The sequence below is a fragment of the Phyllostomus discolor genome, chromosome 13 (assembly GCF_004126475.2).
Source record: "Phyllostomus discolor isolate MPI-MPIP mPhyDis1 chromosome 13, mPhyDis1.pri.v3, whole genome shotgun sequence".
Taxonomy (NCBI): Eukaryota; Metazoa; Chordata; class Mammalia; order Chiroptera; family Phyllostomidae; genus Phyllostomus; species Phyllostomus discolor.
Window position 1 is genome coordinate 68386044 of NC_040915.2, and position 5786 is coordinate 68391829.

Consider the following 5786-nt stretch of genomic DNA (forward strand, 5'->3'; position numbering starts at 1 on the left):
AATATTCAAGATCATGAAAAGCAGAGACCTACAACCAAAATTGTTTTACCCAGCAAAGCTATCATTTAGAATCAAAGGGTCGATATAGAGCTTCACAAACAAGAAAAATCTAGAGGAATTCATCATCACCAAACCATTATTATATAAAATGTTAAAGGAATTTATTTAAGAAAAAGAAGATCAAAGCTATGAATAATAAAATGGCAATAAATACAAATCTATTTTGCCAGATCCTGGCCAGCAGGATCCATGTATGTTGTGGCTGCTAGTGAACAAATACACATGGACAGCAGAAGTCCTGTGGAGAAAAAGGGACAGCATGGCTGCTCTCTGAGAGAGGGCAAGAGGACCAGAGAGACCAGCCCCTGACTAGACAAGGTTTTATTGCTTCTCTGGGTACATTACAAGGAAGGTAGTCCTCATTTACTGTACACAGGTTCCCTGCGGGGGATTACCTTTTACAGATCACAAAGGAAAGAATGTTGCTAATTACTTCAATGAGAAGGATGTTGCAGACCAAGGGGAAAAGTGGTTGAACCAGTCACACTCCATACTTGGGAGATTTAGCTCAGATTTTAGGAAGCTGCAGTAAGCCCTTGCTGCCTCAATTCAGGGTGAGGGAGTTTTAGCAAAAGCAAGTCTCATAGTAGTCTAGGTACAATGCAGGCATGATTCCCCACTGGAAAACCTCCCTGTGGGTGTGGTCCTGTGTGCCACCCACTCCCCACTCATTCTCCATGTGGAGGCTGAGCTACAATTCCACACCATGTGAAGCAGTCCCCTACAATCTATCAATAATTTAATCTAAAAAACAAGAAGAGCAAGAGCAGCAGAGACAGAATCCTGGATACAGAGAGCATTTTGATGGTTGTTAAATGGGAGAGGGTTTTGGGGGAATGGGTGAAGAGGGGAGGGGATTAAGAAGTACAAATAGCTCTGGCTGGTGTTGCTCAGTGGATTGAGTGCCAGACTGTGAACCAAAGGGTTGCTTGTTCAATTCCCTATCAGGGCATATGCCTAGGTTGTAGGCCAAGTCTCCAGTTAGGGGTGAGTGAGAGGCAACCACACGTTAATGTTCACCCCCTTCCCCGCTCTCTAAAATAAATAAATACATACATCTTAAAAAAAAGAAGTACAAATAGGTAGTAAAGTACATCCTCGGGATGTAAAGTACAGTATAGGAAATGGAGTAGCCAAAGAACTTATATGACCCATGACCCATGGACATGAAGAATGGTGGGGGGATTGCCTGGGGGAGTGTGGGGTGCTACGTGGAGACGGGGTGAAGGGGGAAAATCAGGACAACTGTAATAGCATACTCAATAAGATATAATTTAAACAAAAATAAAATAAAATAAAAACAAAAACAAGTTTCTTTATTTCTGTCTCAACCTCCAGAATTCAGTAACTTTACTCTCAGTTGGACACTGTCTTTTCTATAATTGCTGCTTATTTGGAAATGAGAGTTTCAGGAAAATGCCTCAGTTATAATTACACAGTAGATATGAGACATAATAAGGAAAGAAATATTCTCCTATGCCTCATTATTAACCACCACATGGTTTTGGGACTTCGAGGGCTCTCTGGCTTTGCTGGTGCATGAGGTCACATTAACAGCAGTAGTTCCCTAAAGACAAAAGCATAGCAGGTCTAGACTTCATGAACATATTTGATTTGTTTATACACATAAAGGGAGGCTCATGTAAAATTGGAAATAAATGTCTGATGGAATTGTTGAGTAGCTTGATGGTGTCAGGCCAGCATCTCTGTGAATCTCTTGACCTTTGCTTTAGTTTGCCACTTTATGTTTACCAGATGGCTGCTGGAGATCCAGTCATCATGTCTACATTCAAAGGAGCAAGATATGAGAGGGGGAAAAGATCTTCTCAGGTACTTTCATTCCTTTTTCTGAAAATGTACAATCTTCCCCAGGATTGTCCTGGATGTGTGTCATTAGCCATAAATGTAATTATCACATGGACACCACACACTGGAGTGTGCAGAAGTGAGCATTTAACTAGACACACTGGCACCCCAAATAAAAATCAAAGTTCAATCAGCAAAGAGGGGGAAATTGATATGGAGTAAGTGACTAACAGAGCATAACCCAGTAGGCATTCAACTCATTTTTCTTTATATAGTATACCAGTTTCCCAGAAGAGAAAAAGCAATTACTGATTTTACACAACAATCTTTAAATCACAACTCTCCCAGTTCATGGGACTGGCATGAAACACATGCTAGCAATAGAACCATGTCATCCTCAGAATCACTTTTTTGATGCAATGAGCAGTGCTAAAGGGTTGAGCGCATTTCAGTAGCTGGGTGCTTTCTGCTTTAATAGAACTATTCTCTCAGGAGGCTCATTAGCCACACATGCAAATGCATTCCTGTCAAACTCTATCATCAGTTTGACATGCATACTTCAACATAGTTGAACCCTTGTGGAAATTATCCGGGTGAGGAGTAGGGCAGAAGGAATGGCACTACACACATGTGGGAAAGAGTTGAAATAGTAAAAAAGTAAAAATTCAGTATGTGTACAGTAAGCCATGGAGAGGTTGGCTAGAGAGGTAGGAAGGGGCCATGTCATCCATAGGTTTGTAGGTTGATGGTAAGGGTTGAAGATTCCTAAGTGTAATAGAAGCTGTTGAGATACTTAGCTCGTATAGAGTGCATGCTTGGTTTACAAACTTCACTAGTTCTGTCATCCATAGGAAAAACAATTTAAATGTGTTAAAATATTTTTGTAAAGTTGAGTAATTCATCAGTTTTGATGCATTCAATGAATCACTCTGAAAGGCACCTCCAGGACCTTACACGTTCAAGGAGGAAAACACAGGTCTGAATATCAGTGAAGGTTTCTGTAGACTTCTCTCTCCCCCGCATTGCACAGACACGCAGAGTTCCTTGGCAAGTAAATACCTCTTTCATGGGTTCTAGTTTTCCTCTTGTACTCTTTTTTTCAATTTAAATACTTTATTTTATTTTTATTTTTTTAGTGAGGGGAGAAGGGAGAGTGAAAGAGAAGGGGAGAAACACTGATGTGAGAGAGAGACATCGATTGGTTGCCTCTCATTCCAGACCTGACTGGGGACTGAACCTGCAACCCAGGTATGTGCCCTGACTGGGAATCACACTGCAACCTTTCTCTTTGTGCGATGATGCCCAACCAACTGAGCCACAAAGGTCAGGGCTCCCTTGAACTCTTATGCCGTTATATATGAGCCTCATTATCTGTGTGTTACCCAAATTACTGGACCTATCATGTCTGTTAAAGAAACCACTGGACATTTTGAATCTTAGAATTGATTGCTTTTGATAAACTTTTTAAAGAAAATATTTGGTGCCTTGCGTTTGTAGTACAATGGAGGGGGCAAGAATGGATGGGAAGACAAGCCAGGAGTTCCTTGAGTTTAGGGAGAGATTAGCACTCAGGTTAGGCTGGTGCTAACAGACACAAACAACTATGAATGGCTTGAGATGTATTTCAGAAGTAAAATTGAATTAATGGTGAATTTGGTTCAAAACAGCACAGAGACGGAATAATGAAGTATAATTTCCATAGTTGTGTAAAGTAGTGCTGGCAGGTTACTCATTACATATTAGTAATTAATACCTGTTGCTTGAAAGAGAAAAGGGGGATCCACTGGTCACAACATATACAAATCTCTACAGTTTTTTTTTTAGATTTTATTTATTTATTTTTAGAGAGGGAAAGGAGGGAGAAAGAGAGAGAGAGAGAAACATCAATGTGTGGTTGCTGGGGGCTGTGGCCTGCAACCTAGGCATGTGCCCTGACTGGGAATTGAACCTGCGACACTTTGATTCGCAGCCCACGCTCAATCCACTGAGCTACGCCAGCCAGGGCTCAAATCTTGACAGTTTAAAAATACTTAAACCTTATGGCTTATGACTTTGGTAGGGCAGGATTTATTATTTTGCCATCTTTACAGGTGTGGGAACTGAGGCTCATTCTCTCATAGGAAACTGGTCAGAGGCAAAGAGGTGATGTGGAAAAGAAAGAAGACTTAGCTAAAAAGGTCAAATTAATCTTAAAGAAGGGAGGTAAGAGGAAGGTGAGAAAAGCTGTGTAGGCACCTGGAAGAAAGGTAATTAGCGCTGTGGGGGTGTGAGGGAAGCGTGGAAGAGGTGGGATGGACTTGGGTCAGTGTGGCTGTGGCTCATGAATTGGATCTCCTTTTGATGACCTTTGAGAGATGTAAAGAAAAGACTTTTTTGAGGGTGAATTACTTTTGACAGTTGGGGTATATTTTTTTCTATGTGATTCTGGGCAGAGATTGAATTCATGAAGATTCCAACTTTAATATTGCTCAGGTGATATAGTTACCTTGGGCATAGACATGAAACATAACTTGAGCAGAGGCTAATTTGGAAAGCAGGACATGGTTTGGGAGCAGTGAAAAAAAAATGGATTTGACCCGTGTTGTACTGGACTTTGTGAAAGGTAAGGTTAGACAGGTCCAAAGAATATGGATTATGAAAAAGGTCTGGGAAAAAATTTGAATGAAATTAAAAAAATGATTTTATTTATTTATCTTTAAAGAGAGTGGAAAGGAGGGAGAAAGAGAGGGAGAGAAACATCAATGTGTGGTTGCCTCTAGTATGCCCCCTACTGGGGACCTGGCCTGTATCCCAGGCATGTGCCCTAACTGGGGATCAAACCAGTGATCCTTTGGTTCAAAGGCCAGCATTCAATCCACTGAGCCACATCAGCCAGGACTGAACTGAAATCTTTACTAGCCAGATTTGTTATAAACTATCTTTCCCAGTGAAAGAAATGTTGGAAAATATAGAGAATTATTAAGAGGATAAAAATATTTTTAGTTCATCATTATATCTTTTGCTATTTTAGGGTATTTCTTTTAGCCATCTTTATGGGTGCATGTATATTTGTGTGTAAAAATATAATATGATTACTATTTGAAATTATACTATTCATAACATTTTATAACGTATTTAAAGTGCCCTGTGAACACTTTCTATTAAATCATCTCATCTTCACAGAACAATGTTTGATGGCGGCACGGCAGTTCACCGCGTGGGTGGGCCATGGGTTATTTAAGCGTTGCATTGCAGATGCTGTTTTAGCTAGTCTCTGCCTGCCCTGATGGAGCTGGTTATTTACTGTCCTTTTGCCATTATAAATTCAAGGTCATAAACTTCATGTACTAAGTCTGTAATTAATTAATTTTCCAAAAATTGAATTATTCCTCAGAAGTAAGGGACACTTGCATTTGCTTTGGCAGCACATGAACTGAAACTGGGACGATGCGGAGATTAGCAGGCCCCTGCACAAGGATGGCATGCAAGTCGGTGAAGTGTTCTGCGTGTTTGGTTGTTAACCAGCCTTCTGGTGGTGATCATTTGCCATACATACAAGTGTCAAGTCTGTATGTCATATGCCTGAAACTGATACCATGTTATATGTCAATTATTCCTCAACTGAACAACAGTAAGGGACACTTTTAGAAGTCTTGGTAGATACTGCCAAAGGGCTTTCTAGGTTTGAATCCTTTTAGGTATCTTTTAGCAGACGATCAGACTTCCTCTTTCACTGCTTCCTTCCCAAAACTAGAATTCACTTTCAAACATGAAAAATAGTTATCTTGTGGTTTTAATTTGCATGTCTCTGTGAGTTTTAGCAATTTTCATGTGTTTGTTGGCTATTTTGCTATTACAAATTAAATTTATGTGTTCAGTTTATCTTTCTGTTCTGTCTTTATCATTTAAGACAGCTTGGACCCAACACAGAGTGATAACTA

The 5786-nt window shown here is 40.1% G+C and overlaps 1 pseudogene; it reads left to right on the forward strand.

Moving 5' to 3' along the window:
• The first annotated feature begins 5258 nt into the window (after positions 1 to 5258).
• On the forward strand, positions 5259 to 5357 carry LOC114510454 (annotated as a pseudogene).
• The last annotated feature ends 429 nt before the right edge of the window (positions 5358 to 5786 follow it).